Source organism: Uranotaenia lowii, chromosome 2 (assembly GCF_029784155.1).
Source record: "Uranotaenia lowii strain MFRU-FL chromosome 2, ASM2978415v1, whole genome shotgun sequence".
Classification (NCBI taxonomy): domain Eukaryota; kingdom Metazoa; phylum Arthropoda; class Insecta; order Diptera; family Culicidae; genus Uranotaenia; species Uranotaenia lowii.
In genome coordinates this window covers 89,274,368-89,295,720 of record NC_073692.1, presented here as the reverse complement: position 1 = coordinate 89,295,720, position 21,353 = coordinate 89,274,368, and the positions used below count along the sequence as shown (strand labels likewise).

General features: G+C 35.0%; 1 protein-coding gene across 1 annotated transcript in view; it reads left to right on the top strand.

The window, feature by feature from the left end:
- Window positions 1-11,943: 11,943 nt before the first annotated feature.
- The window catches only part of LOC129744364 (uncharacterized), a 232,117-nt gene continuing 222,707 nt past the window's right edge, over window positions 11,944-21,353 (top strand). The window contains exon 1 of the mRNA XM_055736850.1: window positions 11,944-13,496. The gene's annotated coding sequence lies outside the window, so the exon portion shown is untranslated. The remainder of the gene's footprint in view (window positions 13,497-21,353) is intronic.

Below are 21,353 nucleotides of genomic sequence, written 5' to 3'. Positions count from 1 at the left end.
TGGAGATGTCGTTTCAGATATAGGAAATTACTGAGCCATTGAGGAAGCAGCTGCTGTTCAATGAAAATGCAGTCAATTTAAGGAAAATTTTGTTTTTGTAACTCTTTCCAAACCTTCTTTATCTCCTATTATATAAAATTGTCGTGTAACAGTGTTAGTCGCACTACTTTTTGAATATACCAACCGATTATAATTATATAATTTTTTGAATATTCTGAATCGGAATCGGTTTTCAAAAAACACTAAGTCACATCAATTGTCGGTATTAGCTAAATTTGTAATTATTTGAATAAAATAAAAGTCAAAGCTTCAAAGCTTTTGTCAAAGCAAAAATGACAAAAATGACAAAAATGACAAAAATGACAAAAATGACAAAAATGACAAAAATGACAAAAATGACAAAAATGACAAAAATGACAAAAATGACAAAAATGACAAAAATGACAAAAATGACAAAAATGACAAAAATGACAAAAATGACAAAAATGACAAAAATGACAAAAATGACAAAAATGACAAAAATGACAAAAATGACAAAAATGACAAAAATTACAAAACGACTATAGGGTGGCCAACTTGAGTGTTTATTTTTAGAATCTCAGCAACTTTAGGACTGATTAAGAGGTTTATCGTATTGCTTTGCGTTTTACCTAACATTGTACAAAGCTATTCTTGTACTTTAGATTTATTTTTCAAATTATTTTATTAGTAAAGAAAAACGACCCTTTGTTTAACATAAGAATATGACAGCAAGTATTATCCTTTTTATGTCAAAATTATGCTTAGCGTTCTCCGGAAATTTCTCATAGTGTGTTTTAGCGGTTTAAATGTGATTAAAAAATAACAAACAAAAACAAAGTTTATAAATTTTTCTTTCATTTTGATATTTTCTCAAAACATAATTTATCAGCCCCGTTTTTTTTTTAATATTCGTTGATAAATTTGTAAAAAAAAGATTTTCTAGAAGAAAATATTTGATTTCTCTGTTGTTCTTAAATTTCCAAACTTTTATTACTTTAAATGAATCTTTAAACCAGCCAAAATTTTGAAGACGTATTTTGAGCCAGGATGGTCATGATTTTCATTCAAAAACTTTTTTTTTTGTCATTTTGTCTTCCAGCACAATTTTTAGGCGCCATCAAAATTACAATAATACTTTTTTCTCATAAATTGTAATGAACATGTAGACAAAATAGTTTCTCGGTTCTTTATGACCATAACCGGCACATTGTCCTTTTTTTTAACCGTAGAGGATGGTTTATAAGCTTGAATAAGTCCAGTCTTTCCTGATTTTTTTTTGATAAATTTTAGATTTTTGATATGGCAGCATCAGTGCATGGTTTGCATAGGCATCATAAGTGTTTAGTTTATAGTTTGCAATATAATTTGAAAAAAAGAAGAATATTTTGGCATAATTAACAAAAAAATGACCATCTTTGCACTTATAGTTCTTTTGATCTGGGTGCTTCATAATCATACAATCATTGCATTATATGACATCTTAAATAGATTGTTTACACCCAAAAATCCATACAGGAAATTACCGTGGGCTTTATTGCAACGCAAAAGAAAGAGAAAAATTTGCACAGACTTCACGCCGTCAACGCGCCTCCCAACTGGATGGAAAAATATTCTGGAAGAAACATCAACTTCAACAGGCTGGCAGCAATCTGAAGGAATATTTGCCTTCCTACTTTGCCTATATTTTACGGTCTGGAGAGCTAAGAATGAAAGAAAAACGGATGCTGAGCTAAGATTCTAGTGAACCAAAACTGCTGGCAGGATGTGCTGAGTTCGGGATACATTCTGCGAATCCTTTCGGAACGTCTTCGAGGAAATGGAATTGTTGGGATAGGAGATAGGGTTTCTGAATTCGATCAATAAGTAGCATATACTAGGGAAAAGAACTTACAGTTCAAATTCAAATTTCAGCCATCTATTCCGAAAACAATTTCAAAAGTTTCCTTTTTAAACATTCCCGAAGTTTTTTTTAGAGAATAATTTTCTAATTATGGTAAATTCATTAAAAATTGACTTCCAAGAGTTTCGTATCCGAAAATTAAATTTTTCTCAGGTCTCAAATATTGGTCACCCTATTTCCACCCAAGGAATACGTTAAGCAAGAAGTGTTCCGGTAGAAAAAAAACACACATAAACAAGTTGAATGTGGCGGAGCGATTGACTGAACCCGTTTGCTCCATTTTTTATTCATTCCATTCCTTGTTGTAGCTCATTGTGTCCGCATTGGTCCTCGACGACGACGAGTTTCCAATGGCGGCTGCAAGAATGGCATCGAAACTCCAAGCCTTCAGCTTCAAACTCGAAACGGGAGGAATTCAGCTGGCCATAAGGCTTATGAAACCCAACCTCCCCTTTCCAGGCCCAAGGTCCGAAACATGGTTTTACTACTACATGTTATGCTAGAGCGCGCGGGAGAAAGAGTAATGGTTATTTATTTATCTTGCATTTAATTTTAGTTTAAAAATGCTATAAATCACGGAACCCACGTTCGAAAACCGTGGAAAAATGGGTTGCGACCGGAAAGTGAGCTCCCAGCGCAGTACTTGGCTAGACTGGCTTGAAAGGGAGATGAACAACGAATGCGTAAGGAAAGTGGGAGAAGGACTCGACTCTGGAAGCTGGAAGCCCCCAGGAAGAGGTATACGAAATGGTGGCGAAATGCGGGAGTATAATTCATCTTAATATACTTTGTGAAGTGCAGATATAGAGCTCCCAGTTAATGCCAAATTGGTTGGGGGAAAAAGGGTTATGGAAGAGCTTGCCGCAGAGAGAGATTATTCTTTGGGGATAAATTCTGTGTAGCAGTGCTTTAAATTGGTGGTATCGTGGTGCATCAGAAATTGTATTAAGCGGTTGTTTTTTGTCTTACTCAGCGATCATGATGGCTGGAACTGCAACCGAAAAATGGCGACAACAATTTTCGCAATTTGTGAATAAATGATGAAGTGAAAATGAAACGAGGGAACTTAATCAGGCCTATTTTTGGATTCAAAGGCATAATTTTTTGAATTTTGCTCGTCCATCTCAATGCAAAGCTATTTCGATACAGGAGAAAAAATAACATGTTAAATTAAACATGAATAAATTTGATTTGAAAAATTGTTTCTGAGTTTAACTTTTTAATTTAAAAGCAGACATTTCGTTAATTTCATTTTTGTAGAGTTTTTAAAAAACCAAAATAGTAATCCGGGAATTATGACAATGGACATCAAGAAAATTATGGAAAACTACAAAAGAAAGCTTGATAACAGTCTTATTTAAGGAGAAATCATTAAAATAATCCTGTGAAATTTGGTTTAAAGAAGCAGTTTTCAGACTTCTATATTTTTGTTTTGTTTTTAAGTCAGAATAAAATCTGTAAATCCAGAGGATCAGATTTTAACAGAAAGACGACGATTAGTTAAAAAGCATCTGATCCAGGTGCTAAATCAATCTCTCTGATAAACCCAAGCGTTTTAACTTTATAAATAAAATTTGTTGATTTACTGAGTAAAATGTGGAAGTGATGTCCATGTAAGCTGCTTCGACTTGTTTGCCACAATCCATATTAGATCTGCAAAATGATGTGAACACCGCCAGAATGTGTATGTTTTCGAAGACCATTTGACACATCGGTGGGCAATTGTGTGACGGCTGATCTTATTTGTTCTACTGATGGCGATTGAATTGATAATGCACTGCTTTTCACGAAATTTCGAAACTTGTTGGGATTCCGACGAAGTTCACGTTGAGTACGATTCGTATAACGGCGATAGCGTAATCGATTGTACATTCGATAATGTCTGGTAGCATCGTTAATTTCGTTTTAATGAATGGGGATACAGAGGCCGCCGACCTTAGCTTAGAGGATAGCGTTTAAGTCTTCTAAACCAAAGGTCATGAGATCGAGTCTTGGTTACGGCATGAATTCACTTGCGAATTGAATTTACTCCAATAATGAACTTCTTTGGAGCCGGAATTGTCGATATGAGATTCAATGCCGGACCGGTATTAACTAACTTGTTAATAACTGGCAATGTACTCCCAGCGCAACCGCATGGTATACGTTTAAAAGAAAGCAAATAGGACATATCCCATATCCTATCGCAAGACAAAGTAGGATGGAAACAATCTGCCAGCAAGGATATTGCCGAATGATGTACCAAGCGTTGTGTGTGTATGTAAACCGGCATAAGAAGAAAGACATTCTTTGTTTCCATACGAGGGCAAGAAACCACCAGCCAAGATGAGCTGTGCGTGTATATGTAAACCGGCCGGCAATAGAAAACAGTTTCTATTTTCCCATTACCACCCTACCCTATTCTCATCAGAGACAAAGAAGGATGAAAAAACACCGACCAAACGGCAGACGGCCGGTTTTTTTGGTAATCGGCAGTGGCAGAAAGACTATAACAATAAATTTTCGATTGCTAACCGACTTAGAGGGTGCACTTGTAAGATATAAGCTGGCAAGCTGAGATGAGAATGTTGCAGTGAGTTCGATTCTCCCTATTTTTTTTTTTTTTTTTGGATAAACTATCCAATAGGATAAGAATCCCATAGAATGTTTTTCTTGTTTCGCTTGAATGTAGTGCTCAATGATGAAGTTTCACCAAAATTCTATATTTGTGTGCTTGTTTAATAAAGTAAATAATTGTTCGTAGTAATTTTAAGCGCAACTGCTTGAGTCGTTTCAAACGAGAATAAGTCAGCCATGGGCACAGACCTGTCAAGCACATCGTCAATAATTGCGCAGAATGAATTTACGGCTACATCTACACTCAGATACAACTAGATTCCCGAGATCGAAATTACCACAACGGTATCACTTGATTCAATAACTGGGCTGTTCAAGATTGAGTCGTCCGTAAAAACCAAATCCTGTGTCCGATTTTAAAGGTTTAGAACACCATTTCGTTGATGAAATCCGATCGATCAATACAGTTCCGTCCAAAAAAGTAGCACTAGCCATATTTAGAACTGAAGCAAAATCGACTTCCAAGTTGTTGCTATGACTAGGAACCAGCAAAAATTGCGGTTGATAAAATCTACAAGGAAAATAATCCGCCATGATGGCTGTTTCAATTTAGCTTCTGATAACGCATCAACATGCAAATTTAACACTGAGCTATCCTGACTTCTTTCAAGTGGGATATGCGATAGATCGAATAAAAGTGAACTTTGTCCTTGGCCCTCCAATTATTTTTATACACTAGGGCACTGAGTGAGCCAAAGAAATCCTCTATTGGGCGGCACTGGGCAAGTTAGTTGGGTTACGATATGCGTTTTGGACAGCGGAAAATAGCTTTCGTCATCCAGAAGGAATGACGTCCCGCGGTATTTTTTGGTCATCCACCGACACTGTGATTTAACCGTCTCAATCTGCTCCTCCGTATGCTCCGGCGACCTCGTCTTCTTCCTGCAGACGATTCCTTCCATCTTGAGGGTACAATGAATCAATACGTGGGAGCAGCCATATTTCCGACCGGCGTTACGCAGGCTGGTTGCGTCCTTGTTGTCAAACAGCTTCTTTAACGATGTCTTCCTCTGCTTCGTCATTATCGAAACCGGACGACCACTTCCGATCTTCCGCTCTACGTTACGATGTACCGTACTGACAGGTACACTTTCTTCCTTAAAATGTGCCACCGTGAACTTTTTTCCTTGCTGGAAATGCGTTTCGTAGAACCGTACAATGCGTTCGCGGAGCCGTTCGTAGAACCGTACAATGCGTTTCGACGCCATCTTTGCTTTGACTAAATTCAATCTAGCAAAACCAAACACGCCTACTGTTTCTAGGGAGCCCAAAGAGCATTTTTCTTGGAAAAAGAAAATTTTACGCTCTTTATTTGAGTTACTGAAAGGTATTGAAAACATTCTCATTTTTTATTTAACACCCGTTATCTGCAGTTTTTTCCGCAGTTTAAGTTAATATTTGCTACTTCACTTTAACTGAATGCCGTTTTAAGCAAAAAACCTTCATTTACAAAGACATTTAAAAATTTTGAGTATCCACTTTAGGTTCAATACACGAGATACCGATTTCTGACCTTTCTCACATAATGCTAAATCATTTTGGAGAGGAGATTCTTAAAAGGTAGATGTTTCTTGGTTAAAAGGCGCGTTTGAACTTGTTGCATCGTGGGAAATAAAAAAAAATATTTATATTATTTTTAACACTTGCAGGTCATATAAAAAATTTATCAGAAAAATTCTGCTTCGAAAAAAACTTATCATTTAAAAAGCGGATCAAAAGTCTCTTCAATGTAGCCAAAATATGAATTAAAAAACACACTTTTCATGTTAAGTACGTTCTTAAATTGGGTGAACAAGCAGTACAGTGTTTTTCGATGAATGATGTTAAAAAAGTTAAGTGACTAAATATGTCAGATTGTTATTTTGATCCAACAATCAATAGATAAAGAAATCTATATATATAAAACAGGGAGAGAGACAGACCATACAGAAATGTGCGAACACACAAAACTCTTCACTGGAGCATCCGATTTGCATGCGATTTTTTTTGTTGTGTTTGTCTTCACGCGAAGGATAACACAACGGAGAGATAATTTCGAAATTGTTTTTGTGGAATTTTAAAATTAATTTTTAGTTTTTATTCGTATCAAATAAAAGTCATGGCCCCCAATTTCCATTTTTTTTTCCATTCGAATCACCCAGAGTAGGAAGGCGCCAAAAGCAATCAAGGCTTATTGATGTGCATCCATCAGTCTTGGCGCCCATTTTCGTTGCAAGTGTACTTTTCACGTGGCACCAGTAAAATGGATACTTGGATGTGATTTTCCCTTTGGGGTTCCGCAACTACGAAGCATAGCAAAGCCTGTACGAAGAATATTGACAAAATTTGTAATTTGTTTTTGATTTTTGACAAGACTTAATCACCGGTTCCTTTTATATGTTATCACTTATTGATTTTTCTCGGTGAGTAAAACAACTATTTGTTATCTTTACGTAACGTTTCGGGTTACTTCTCTTCACCCATCATCAGACGTCTCAAAAGATTTTTTATTAGAAATTTTGAACTTTTTAAATTAAATTACATTTTTTTAAATTACAAAATATTCTTCACTTCACTTACAAAAACAGTAAAACAGCACAAGTTTGCTCCACTCAGCTGCTTGTCGGTTTGTTTACTGTCTCTCCTCTCAGCTTCGCTATGAGACCGTTGTAGGTATCTAATTTTCCGATATCGGTTTGTTGATTCGCTGTCCGCTCCTTTCCTCTGATTTGTATGTGTAGGTCTTCGGCTGCCTGAACTCTCAAGTTCCTTTCGAGAATTCTCGGTTTTTTGAAATCGAAGCAGTGTTGCGCTTCTATTGCGTGTTGTGCTAATCCAGATTTTGGTTCATTTTTTTCTATTAGTTTTCCATGTTCATGCAATCTTTTCCCAAGTATTCTACCTGTTTGGCCAATGTATACTAAATCTTGGCAATCCTTGCATGGGATGGAATAGACTACGTTGCGTTGTTCTTCTTTAGGAATAGGGTCCTTCATTTTTGAGAACACTTCGTGTTTTATTTTTTCTATTGGTTTTACAGCTAGAGTCATATCATGTTTAACTAATATTTTTTGTAGTTTTTCGCTCAAACATGGTACATATGGTGTCGAAATATATCTTTTGAATCCAATTTCTTTATTGTTTTGTAGTGTGTTATAATGTTTATGAACCCTATCCTTTATGATTGAATCAGTAAAATAAGTCGGGTAGTTGTTTCTAATAAGAATGTTTTTTACTTTTTCAATCATCTCCGGCCTATTCTTTGCATCTGTTAATTTTATAGCGCGATCAATTAAAGAAATGACCGTATTACGTTTATGGGTGTGTGGGCTTTCTGATTCGAAATCCAGATATCGACCACAATTTTGTTTTGGGAGCCAAGTTTTATCTATTTTTGTATTATTTCTTTTTAGTAGCACGTCGAGAAACTTTATTTTTCCATCAGTTTCTAACTCGATAGTAAACTGGAGTTTGTTATGGAAATTGTTAAAAGTTTCTTGAATCACTGCTATGTGATCATTCAGGCCAACGCAAAAGCAATCATCTACATACCTACGATAGAGTATCATTTCGATTTGCCTCTCCTTTAGTTTTCGTAGACATTCGTTCTTCAGTTTCTCCAAAGTAAGTTCCGAGAGGATTCCCGAGAGAGGCAAACCCATTGGAACTCCATAGCATTGTTTGTAAACAACTTTGTTGTAGACGAAAAAGGTGGATTCCATCACAAGCTTGATCGCGGTAGTCATACTATGGCGTTCAATACTTGTGTGCTGTTCGATCTCTCCCCATCGCTCATTAATACATACCAACACCAGGTCTAAAGGTACGTTGGTGAAGAGCGACGTGACATCCAAAGAGAATAAAATAAAATAAAAAATATTTTTAGACGTCTGATGATGGGTGAAGAGAAGTAACCCGAAACGTTACGTAAAGATAACAAATAGTTGTTTTACTCACCGAGAAAAATCAATAAGTGATAACATATGTATTGTAATTTGTTTGTTCGTTCACCGTTAATTTTTTTGAAATGTCATATTCTTTTAGCAACTCAAGCAATATGGCTGTAAAATTTCCAATTGACTCCAAACAACTTAATGAGATTGAATTGAAACATTTCATTATGAAATCATTTTTTATGAGTTTTGGTAACACCAGTAGAAAGTCATATAACTGGTAAAAGATCACCTTAATTTTTTTTTGATTTTATCCAGTTAGTTTGAGAATTGAAGGTAATTAATTTTGTGATTCCAAATAAATTGAATCATTATCATAAAAACGGATTGGAGGATCAGGAAACATTGGAAAATCCACACTACCTTTCATGCTCGGTGGTAAATCGGTACTTTTGAAAATTTTAGCTATATAGGACTTCATCTTAATATTAGATCCAACTCTCAGTTTCAAAAGTCAGAAAAAAGGATCGTAATCAATAATATCATCAATTACTAAAAACTTGAAAGAATATAAAAATAAAATTTTAAGTAAAAAGCATGCCACCTAAAATTTTGAACATTTAAGTATAGAGAAAAATCTGAACCAATACACTAAAATACAAAAAAAAGTTTCGTACCAAATATAAGATCTAAAAAAATAATTTGTCAATCATAGGTAAGTAAATTAAAGAATATAAACACTTAAATTCGAACAAAAAAAAATAAAATCAAGATCAACGAAAATCCAGCTTTTAAATTAACGTTTTAATATAACTGAAAATCCAGATTCATAAAGCCAATGTAAGCATATTGATTCAAATTAACAATGAAATTCAGAATTAAATTTAACTGTCTGGATTACAGTTTCTTTTCTTACGATCATAAACTATAAATTTAAGTAATTTGTGAATATTTTGAATTTTTATTCCATATACTCAAAATAGATTTGCTTTCATTCAGGGTTTGCCTGTTAAGAGAAAAATAATCTAAATACAAGAAAGTTTAAATTCTTTTTTTCCAAATTCTTTAATTCTTAGTGCAATTTGCCAATCCTTAACTTAAAATTGAAAAAAAAGATAATGATGACACAAATTTCGAAGACATTTTCAAACATTATATTGATTAGAAAAGTAAAATGAAATTAATAGTAACTTTTTCTGAATTGTTACATATTTGTCAAACTCAGCTCTGTAAATTCACAATAAGATTCAATTAGTGTTTTTAGTGCAAAGTCCAAAAAAAAAAAACATTTGAAATAATTAAAAAAAATTAAAAATTAAATTTATTTTCATTATTCTTTAAATGTTCCGGGTCCATTTTTTATTTTTTATATTCTGACGACCATGTTTAAAGAAAACTGCAATGTATTTAAATACAGAGGTTAACACAAATCGAAAATACAACTCTATTTATGACGAATCCAGCAAAAAAGATACATTTTCTGTTGAAATCAATCATCAACATTTTAAAAATACTTTATCAGATTGGAGTTTTTGAATAGGAATGATGACTAAACTAAATTGAAACTTGATAGATTAAGCGTTCTTAAGTTACCGGTGCTGATCATTAACAGAACTTAATTATACGCTACCTCAACAAGAAAATTAGTTTGCTAAACAAAAGTTAGCGAACTTATTAGAGAAAATCTTTTGAGCGTTTTTGTGTCACGAACTGCCTGTTTTGAATATAAATTTATGTATCATATTTTCCATTCCATTACCGGTTTTTTGAATGAACTTAAAATAATGAATAACGAACCATAATTCTGGTTTTTTGAATGAACTTAAAATAATGAATAACGAACCATAATTCTGGATTTTTTCTGATACAAAGGTATCCAGTAACTTTCATACACTTAAAAGGAAGGCTGACTAAGGAACAGTGCTAAAATATAAAAAAATACTCAAAAATTACAGGCTTAACAAAGTTTGCCGGGTCAGCTAGTACTTTATAAATTTCTTAAAAATTTTGAACGATTGCACTTGCTCTAGTTTACCTTCTTAACTGAAAATTCTTCCAGAAACTGCATATCTGTAAATTATGTTATAGAAAAGTGGTTTATTTTATAGATTATCACTATGAACTGTCAATATGCAAGCCCCCTTTTGCTAAGGGGTCAGCAAAAGGGGGCATCCACAAAATTTGACCTTTGATATCGATTTTATTTCTTGAAAACTTCCATACGCCAATTTTCATCTCATTCCGATGTATAATGACATCCTCATAACTAAAACAGTATTGGTGTAGTGAGGACGATGCTATTTGTCGAGCCTTTACACAAAATTTGATACTGGAAATCGATTTCCCGTCTTTAAAAAAGCTCGTTTATCAATTTTCAACTCAATCCGATGTGTAATAACGTGAATATGGCTTAAGCAGTATTTTTGTTGGATGGACGACCCTTTGGCCGACCCCTGACCCTAAATTTGATACCTGTAATCGATTGGCCGTCGCTTCAAACACTCATGAGCTAATTTTCATCACAATCCAATGAATATAAACGCCAACATCACAAACACAATATTTGTCTAGTATGGACGACCCCCTTCAAAAAGGGTCATCTGAAATCTACAAACAGCCTGGTCCTAATGAGCAACCATGTCAAATTGAGGCTCTCTAGTTCTTAAGATGGCTGAGCCTATAGAGAACAAACATACAAACATACAGAAATTGCTTTTTATGTGTATAGATTTATTGTATTTTTTTTATTTTTTGGTTAAAAAAGCGATGAAAAAAAGTTGCAATGAATTTTGTACTGAAAAATATTCCCAAAAGTGTTAGAGAAATTGATGTTACTGAATCGATTAATGTTTAATACTTGCAAATTCATAGCATTAAAAAACCATCAACAACTTCAAATCTCTTTTGGTCTTATTAACCATACCTTTGTAATTTTTTTAACCCATCAATAAGGATTACCTCCGAAAATTGAGATAAAATCATCGTTTAACTGACTCGGAACACCTTTCCGACCAAAAACAATCCTCAAAGCGGCGGAGCAGCGAAGAACAAAACGCTGCATAAAATCCATCAGCATCGAGCATGTTCCAGCCATGTATCAATTAAGCGAAAACATCGACCCGAAATCTTCCAAACCATTCGATGAAGTAGGTATAGGTAGGCACGGCATGGATGGTTCAACTTCCTTCAGCGGGCGTGGGAGACAATCCTCACAACAAAACCACGACTGACTGGGGAGCGAGACTTTGGCTGCTTTTTTTCACGTGTTCGTTAGTTTTCCTCTCCATTCGTAAGTGGGAGAGAAAATTGAGTCGTTGTGGTACCGGGTTTTCCCGCATTCGGTCGAGACGGCGGTACCGTCGTTTTGGGAGAACGCTTTCCATGGCTGCTGCTAGTGGAATTGGAGAAGAATTCCGGAGCATGGAAAAAGTTGTGGAAAATTCGCTGCGAGAGAATTCCGTTGGATATCGCCCAGCACGTCTTCGCTGGCTTCGGTCGACCAGTCTTCTAGCGTCATTCGGGATACGACCGCCAACGTGTCTCCGTTCTTTCTCTGCGCGCCGTGCGGTGTTTGTTGTGCTGCTGCTGCTACCATTGCTGTGGTGTGGTGTTGCCTCTGCTCTGGCCTTCCTCTTGCCGTGTTCCACCATCCGGATGGGCTGATGTGGATGCTGGGGCCGAAGTGGAATCGTGGCGTGAGCTCGGTATCGGTTTTCCGTTCTTCAATATCCTCCAGTGGGTAATCTTTTGGTCTAAGGCTGAAAAAGAAGAAGAAGAAGAAGGAGGGCGACGAGTGTGTCAAAGTATCTTAATTGCTCGTGTTGTGGAGACGCATTATGGTTAGAGTGATAATAGATTGAGATGGGTTTCGTTGTTGGGGTGTTTTGTTGGGTTCTGTTGAAGCACACTTAAGGATGCTGGGAGTCGCCCCAAGAGAGTGCGAAACATCTTAGTGAAACGTCAAAACAGTGTTTGCAAATTCTGTGGGCTGGCGGAGGAATATCGAAGAGGAATATAGCAAAAAAAATCAATCACTGGGCGTTGTATTGCGTAAATGGATGCTGTAAAAACGAGGAAAAACACGTCCGGTGCAGAACGCTTCAGGGTTATCAAATATGTCGAAAAAGTGAGCGAAAACAGTGAAGAAGCAACATAAATCTGACAGTGCTGTTATATTAAAAACAAATTGTTTTCGTGAACCGAGCCGATGCCTCGTTTCGGGAAATGATGGTGTGAGAGAAATCACGAGAGCAGCATTCAGCCATCGTGCGGATCGTAAAAATTGTATATGTAAAAGGCAAATCTGTGCTTATCCAAGGGAACGGAAGTCGAAGAGAAAAACGAATGATTCACGCTTGAAAAAATACGGTCCATACATTGTGGATAGCAATCAACTGGGCTCGCATCATCCCCAAAAACGAGAACAGGCCGAGAAGAGAAGAAGTGAACAGGGGGAAGTGGAAAAAAGGCAAAAACAAAAATTCCGCACGCAGTCAGAAGGTAAATTGATAACCCTTTCGACCGGAGCCTCCAAAAACCCGGCCGGACGAAATCCCAAAATAATACAAAACCGTATCGATGTTTGTGCGTTGATGGCATTTTTTGCCCTTGTTCTCCCATTCGGTATTGTTCGTGAATAAAAAAAGCGGTGATAACAATATCATCGAGTCGTGAAAAATCGTGACACACCATGACGGCAGTCAGCATTTTTGGCGGCTGTTGGCAGTGATCGGTATCGCCATTCAACGGAAAGTGAAATTTACGACGCATTAACGAAGGATTAAAGTACACTCACAAACACGTGAGTGGAGGAAAAAGTGAAACAAAATCAAGCCAAACAATCTATCAAAGGATTACAGAGCATTACTTCCGCTTTTCGACGCGGATGGACTCGCAACATTTTGGTGAAGCTCTTCCATAAGGCACTGGGAAATCCCATTCACATTCCATCCACTGGCTGGGTACATCGGTGCGTGATCCAGAAAAATATTAAACCTCAGAATTTTGATTCTGAGCAGGAAAGCTCTCCTTGAGTAATCGTCTTGGAGTGGATCCTACTTCGTCTATTTCTGATTCCCTAAACAAAGGTAAGTACTTTGGCTCAGCGGGAATTGACTATTTTTCAAGACTCGTCTCCGTCGAAGGATCCAAAATCATCAAATTTAATGTTCCAGATTTTTATTTCTCCCACTGACAACTTTCAATGGGACCATACAGGGAAAGGAAACCGGAAACCCCACCATTTCCGACCTGTGGGTGGTCTCTTCGACAGTAAAAAACCCCAAAAAAAGGAAACCCACAAAGCGTCTCGGTACCCAAATGAAAGACTGGCCCCAGCTAGACAATCGCTAACATGGGACTTTCTTTATGCCTGATTTTCTCCCCCGAACCTCCCTCTTCCATTTCCATTTTCTGCGAATGGCAAATAAATTTTTTTTGTTCCACCATTCGGAGAAAAAATAGGCGAACGATTGACCGGCACAACACACAACACAGAAGCAAAGCGTCGTGGTGGGTCAATTTGGAGCACAATGTCGGCAAGATTTTGGGCATTAAATGATGACGGTGTATTGTTCGTTCAGGGTCCCCTCGTTCAGGCCGAACAAAACCGATCCCTCCGGTTTGCTTCGGAAGCCCCTCGGAAAGTAAGCCGCAAATAACATGGTTTTTACGCACAAAAGATTTCATGAATTGGTACATCTAGGATTCCTAACAGTGCAGGCGTTTTCAATGTATACATAGGAAGATTTTTCAGATTTTTTTGTATCAAACTTGTATGCATTTATTTTTAATGAAGGTTAGAACACAAATATGTGGGAATGCTTATAATGATGTTATTCACTGACGTTTAGTTCGAAGCGTGTATGAAAAGTGTGTGCTCGAATGAAAACAAATAAGAAGAAGTATCTGTATCTAAAAAAGTTAGATGTTACATCTATTTATATCTAACATCACATTGTGAGACTTTTTTTGATTTTTAATCTAGCAACTTTTTTTTTTCATTTTCTGACAATTTGCGCCGGAGGTCTTCAGATCTTGCCCAAAATTGAAAATTTGGTTTATTTTTAACAACTTCAAAACACATGTTATTTTTCAGATTTCCAACACTTTTGCTTTTGAGATTGATTCGCAAAGATTTTTTTTAAAGATTTGATTTTTTTATGATTTTTGTAGAAAAAAAATAGAGTTATGTTGCTTAGATAAACGGTTTTGAGTCGTAAAAATGAATCAAATTAGAAATCTTGAGAAAGGCCTGAAGACCACTGGCGCAAACCCGTAAGATAAAAATTTTCTATGTGTCATATGAGGCCCTTGGAGCCAGTGACAAAATGGAAAAAAATGAGATAACCATCTAGAACGAATCCTTGTCTGTCAATCATCATATGCTATTTTAATCATAATTTTATTTCACTATTTTGTTATGTTTAGATCTCGTTGAAAAAATCCTGCTAACTGAAATTTCCTTTTTGTTTGAAGCCAAAGGGGTATAAGTGCTGCACTTATACCCCTTTGCCTCCAAAGTCCATTAAACTGATGTACTTATACCCCTTTGCCACCAACCCTAACTTGATTTCAAGAATGTAATGTTTTTTCATCGGGACCAAAAATTTTTAAAATGAATGCAATTCACTTTTCTTTTGAATAGCTGATGATGTTTCAAAATTTACCATCAACTGTGATTCATCTGATTGCACTTAGTGATAAATCTAGTAGAAAATAAAATTAATATATTTAATTATTTTTTCTAATTCTATAACAAATTAGCGGATCCCAAATTCCTGATTTCTGAATATATGGAGTGTGACACGGATAAAAGGCTTATAAAGTACAAAAAATGTATTTGTACGAGATAATTGGGTTAATATTGAAGCGCCCATCGTTAATTTACTGTAAAAACCAACTCAGAGTGACCGCAAGTCCCATTTCAATATCCAATTGATTAGACAAAAACGTACAAAACATGTGGTAATTGGAATTTAGTGGAAAATACCTTTCACGAATTATTATAAATTAATCCTGATGAAAAAACGTTGTTTGAACAGATTTACTAGAAGTTGCCAAGACCAGGTCGATCTTCAGTCATGAAATCTCTTAACCTACTGTACCAGAGTATATTTCTCATCAAAACAACAGAAAATATATTTATACAAAAACTAATTGACTTTTGTAGTGATGAATATTTATGGTTTCTCCCCATATCAACAAGATCAAAAAACCTGGATGTCGAAATTTGTTGGTGGCAAAGGGGTATAAGTGAATTTATTTGGTGGCAAAGGGGTATAAGTGCATGTGTTTGGAGCCAAAGGGGTATAAGTGCCAAATTTGAAAAATATGTGTCGCCTCAATAGGGTAAGTGAGCCCTATTTTGGCATGGTCCTTATCTTGGCATGCCAACATGCCTTTTCATGTTTTTCAGGTCCAAATTGAGTTAAAATTTTTTGAATATATTTTCATTGCGAAGAGAATAATTTGTTTCAAATCTGTGCATACTGAGTTTTTTAATTGTTTGTACTTTATTAAAGTAGTTAATTTTTTTCGATCTCCATCCGAGGCAATTATGTTGGAAACCACCGTATGAAAATCAGAAGAACTCACCTTTCTAGCGCAACTGTTATATTCACATGCGATTTCAAACGCGGGCATTCATTTGAAAAATTTGCAATAAATTCTCATGCCTACAGTTAAACTCGGCAAAAAATAAAAAAATACTAGAAAGTCAAAAGAATGAATATTTATTATGGTTTTGAATAAAAATTTTAAACTAATTTTGTTCCTTTTCTTGGCATGCAACTTCAATCAAAATACACCACCAGTGTTGGAAGCTGGAAAAAATACATGTTCATTAAAGAGGTATTTATGGGCTGATGTTTTCCATAAAAATTCATTTAAAACTACGCACAAATGTTTTTATACTAATTGGGTTGTATGATAAGATCGTTTCTATCAACTTAAGCTTCGAAATAAGTTGAAGAACATAAGTGATTCGACTAACTAAAAGTCATATCCAAGCATTAAAAATGCAAAAATCGCTATTTGGGAACCATGAATCGAAGGTACATTGGTATGCGTGCCAACAGCATTTAAAATGCAGTCTGCCGAACAGAGACCACGTGGTCTCCTACAGAACACAGTGGTTCGAAATAATAAAAAAAACTCTTAGTGAAACTAACTAACTCACAAGACTTAAGATGTTTTTCTCATCAAAAACTGTAACAGTACATTTACGACTAGCGCTTCAACGTTAACCCAATCATCTTATACAAATAAGTATTGAGCCTACCCCAAAATTTGTGGCATACCCCATATAATTATGAAAAGAAATCAGGAATTTGGGGCTTATTGGGGCTAGAAAAAAAATACAAAATTTTATATTATTTTGTCCACTAGAGATATCACTAAATGCAATGAAATGATTATCTATTATTGGTAAATTGATTTATTTTTCAAATAAAAATTAAATTCCACTTTTTTTTAAGTTTCCGTCCCAATGAAAAAAGACTTCTTACTGGAAATGACATTTGGGTTGGTGGCAAAGGGGTATAAGTAAATTTCTTGATGGCAAAGGGGTATAAATGCTGCACTTATACCCTTTTGGCTCCAAACAAAATGTAATTTTCAGTTAGCAGGATTTTTTCAACGAGATGAATACATAAGAAAATGGTAAAATAAAATTATGATTAAAATAACATATGATGTTTGACAGCCAAGGATTCGTTCTAGATGGTTATCTCGATTATTTCCATTTTGTCACTTATACCCCTTTGGCTCCAAGGGCCTCATATGTGAAAATCTAATATATAAAGATGAGTTGGACTATATATGTTTGTTTGTATGCACCTTATACAAATCCACACTGCTTAACCGATCAGCCTGGAATTTGGTACAGTTATGTATTTGGACCATGGTAAGGTTTTAGTAATAGTTTTGAGCCCCTCCCACCTAAGAAAAGGGACCCTCCCATACAACTTTCGTTTTTTCTCCCACGAACCAAAAGTCATGGCACCATTTTGTCGACCGATTTTCGTTTCCTTTGGGTTGTTTTCACCATCACCATGGGCCAGGCATTAGAAACGACCATCTAAAATTCACGTGTACTGGAAAGCAAATCAAAGCTTGCTGAGCATAAAAAATTTGAAAGGAGAACTTTTGGCGGGTGTTTTTTCCTTCTACTGTTCGAAGCACGTGGTACCGGTGCCGGTGCATTTGATTGCAATAATGAGCCTTCATTTAGGATAAAAAAACTACTCGCCTGTAAGAAATATATTGAGAAGAACAGTGGTTGAGAATCTACTAGAAAATGCAGTGTGTAAAGTATGGATACATTAATTCATGTTCATTATGAATTGACTTATTCAGTTGAATAACTTTTTGGACTGAAAATTAAAGTTCTAGCTTTTTGGAACCAACTATTTACAAATTTTTGAAACTCCTCATAGGGAAAAAATTAAAAAAACTGAGGTTTGTAAGTTCAAGGCTGCGATCTAAAAACTTTGATTGCCGTGTAGGAATTTAATTTACAATAGGAATTAATCAATTAAACGTTCGTTTTAAGCAAAAAGTAAAAACCAAATTTAACGCACGAGAATGTTGACAATTTAATCTGAAGTTTTTAGTTTTATAGAATTCAATTTCATTTGTCAATTTTTAAATTTTAAGTTATTATTGATCATCGATGTGTTCAATTCTACCATCCAATTATAAGAAAACTATAAAAACACATTGAAAACATGCAGAGGAAGTCTTTTATAAGGTTTCAGCGGAAATCTATTTAGAAATAAAACTTAATAAGGTTTTCCATTTTACGGGGAGATCTTGAAAAGAGGTCGTTTACATTTGTTTACAAGCTTAATACTTTGGATTTTCACTAGATAACACATAGAAAAGATTAAAAAAATTTTTATCATTTGATGATAATAAAAAGGGTAATGCAATTCAAGCTTCCTAAAATGGTGGGTGGGAAATAAAGTTGCCAGAATTTTTTTCCGAACGTATCGAAACCGGACATATCCAGCCAATTTTATCGAAAAACCTGGCAAAATCCAGCATTTGATGTTCAAATATCCAGGCAAACTTGATCAAACCGCGGAATTATTCAGTTAAAATAACGAGAAATATACTTGCAATACTTTTTTTTCAACAAACCACATCAGCAGATTTTAAATTGTATATCAAGCTTCCAAACACAAGTTATGATTATTTCTAAAACTTGCCATTTAAAACTTCTATTTGAACGTAAAAATGAAAAATTTTAATAATTAAATCTCAGTTTAAGTTACATTTTAAAAATATTGTGAATAAATCCTGGCAAAATCCGGGCTTTTTGCAACAAAATCCGGGAAACCGGGCCGGACCGGATAAATCCGGGCAACCTGGAGACCTTAGATTGAAATGTTTTTTTGTGATTGAAAGAATAAGCATTCAAGGGAAATTAGTTCAAATTTCCATTAGCAAACCTAGAAACTATTAGTTCAATAATATGAAAACGATAATTTTTTCTAATAATCCCAATTAAAACTTTAAGAAGACTAACAAAACTCACATAGCTTACATGGCCAAACATGGTCCAATTGGTTATGATGATGAACAAAAAGCTTACAAAATTTCAAAAAGTCAAATGACTCATTTTGATTTATGTTTTATGTGAACCCGAGCAAGGCCGGGTAAAATCAGCTAGTAAACTTATAAAAGTGCCGTTGTATTCCTTCTTCAATACATTGAATGTATGTTCAAACTCAATACGTCATAACCTTACAGATATAACGCTCTGAAAGAGAAGTATCACATTGCCAATCATTGGGAAGTTATTGGCTTTGCAGAAGATTTAGTAACGGTGTCTCTAGTGGAATTGCTTATTTTTGCACCATTCGAAAGCTGGGATTTTCCCCTTCCATTTTGGCCCAAATTTGAAATAATCGATCTGAGGATCAAGAAAATTTAATTTATTTTGAAGAACCATTTTAATAGTTGTTTTTTAAGACAAAATCATACTTATCACTTTGAAAACGCTTATCCAACTCCATATTTCAATAACATGAAATTATAGGGATATTCACTACGACATAAAAAATCAAAGTGATACATATTGAGAGAAAAGAGTTGGAATGGCATAAACAGAGTGTTTGTTATTTTGTTTGAAACATCTAATAGAACTTATCATCACTGATTAAACCAAGATTAGAAATAGTATTCTACGAACTTTGTTATTGATTGTAGAGTGATTAAATGCTCAGGATGGTTTATTTACATCAAAAAAAAAATATTTTACATAAATTTGATCAGGATACTATCAAAGACATCAAGTCTTTAGAGCCAGGGGAATTCGATATAACATTTTGTATTGAACATATGGAGATGAATAAATGCTAAAGATAAGACAAGCATTTTCATAGTGATTAGTTTGATTTTGTCTTAGAAAAAACAATTAAAAAGGTTAAAAAATCTTCAAACAAAAAAAGTTCTAGACCTCCCGATGAACTATTTCAAATTTGTGCTCGAATGAAAGTTTTTTCCTAGAGACACCGATTATATCTCGAGAAAAACATTAGAACGTTTTGTCAAAAGGAATGAAGGGGACTGAACATAAACCTTCCAAAACTACTGTGATGTCATTCATTTTGAGATGAAAAATTGCACTATACCCATTACCATTTAATGGCAAAGTGCTGAACTTCAGATGAAATATCGATCGAGGCTCAAAACGCGCTACTGAATATTCAACCACCACATCAATTTATTAAGTTTGAGGCAGAAAGTAAGCCCTTCAGACTCTCCAAAAACAAATCTCTCTATGAGGGGGATCTTACAAGACATCTTAAAATACAGAAGAAATTTAAAATAAACTCAGTCAATTGTAAAGAATGATGGCTGGATGGAGCCCGTTTTTAACCTAGACATACCATTCAATGATAGGGACGTGTAGGAGTCAGGTGGACCTACAATTTCTGCCGGATTTGATTGCACCCAACACTGAAGGGTCAAAAATGGATAGAAGAACTGGGACAGGGGTGTTCGGACCTAGACTCAGGATCTTAATTCCTATGGGAAACTGACCAACAGCATTCCAAGCTGAAATTCAAGTAATTCTACAATGCACTTTAACCACTTTAACCAGTGACATTTTTTGTCAGCTGTAAAGCTACAATAAACTACAAGTAAGTAAACACTTAAAAGTTTCAGCTATTGTTCTGCTCAAAGAGCTAACGGAGAGTGAAAGTGTTTGAGATATTTATAACAGAAACTGAAGTGTTTTTTAATTGTTAAAAAGCTTTGATGCTTGATTATGAGAATATTATATTGTAGATTACATTTCTGATTCATTTCCTGTTTCTGAGAGTCCCAATCAGAAGAGAAAAACTAAATTATATCAAGTTGAGTTATTTTGATTTACAATTTTTTCATATGAAGAGATATAATTTAGAACTTTATAATGTATATCACCCTTTGATAGCATTATATCAAGATTATATCGCAATCAGATGTTAAACTGACCATCAAAAAGGATAAAAATTTGAGTCTTGCATACAATCTTTCATGTAATGTTTGCGTTGGGCTCAAGTACTTGTATGTCATGTTGTATTGCTCCCACTTTGTACTCAAACTTTTATGTACTGTTTCCAATTGGAACAATTCTTGAAAAGTTTGGGTACAGTCAGGAGATTCGAACCTCGACCTGTCGGTTGAGAGGCGCGCACGCTACTACTAAAAAATACCTGATGCATTGGAATGAGAACTTCAGTGTTCCAATAAAAGGATTCCAAGCAAGCAAACTTAGGCAGGAAAAATAATTATTTGTATCAAATGAGATATAATTTTGTTTTTCGAAACGACTATAATGAAGATTTTGATATCAAAGCTATATCTGAACAAGACAATAATATCTCATTGAGATGGGTTTGAGTAGTAATTTTGATACGCTCTTCTGATCGGACTAGATTGAATATAAA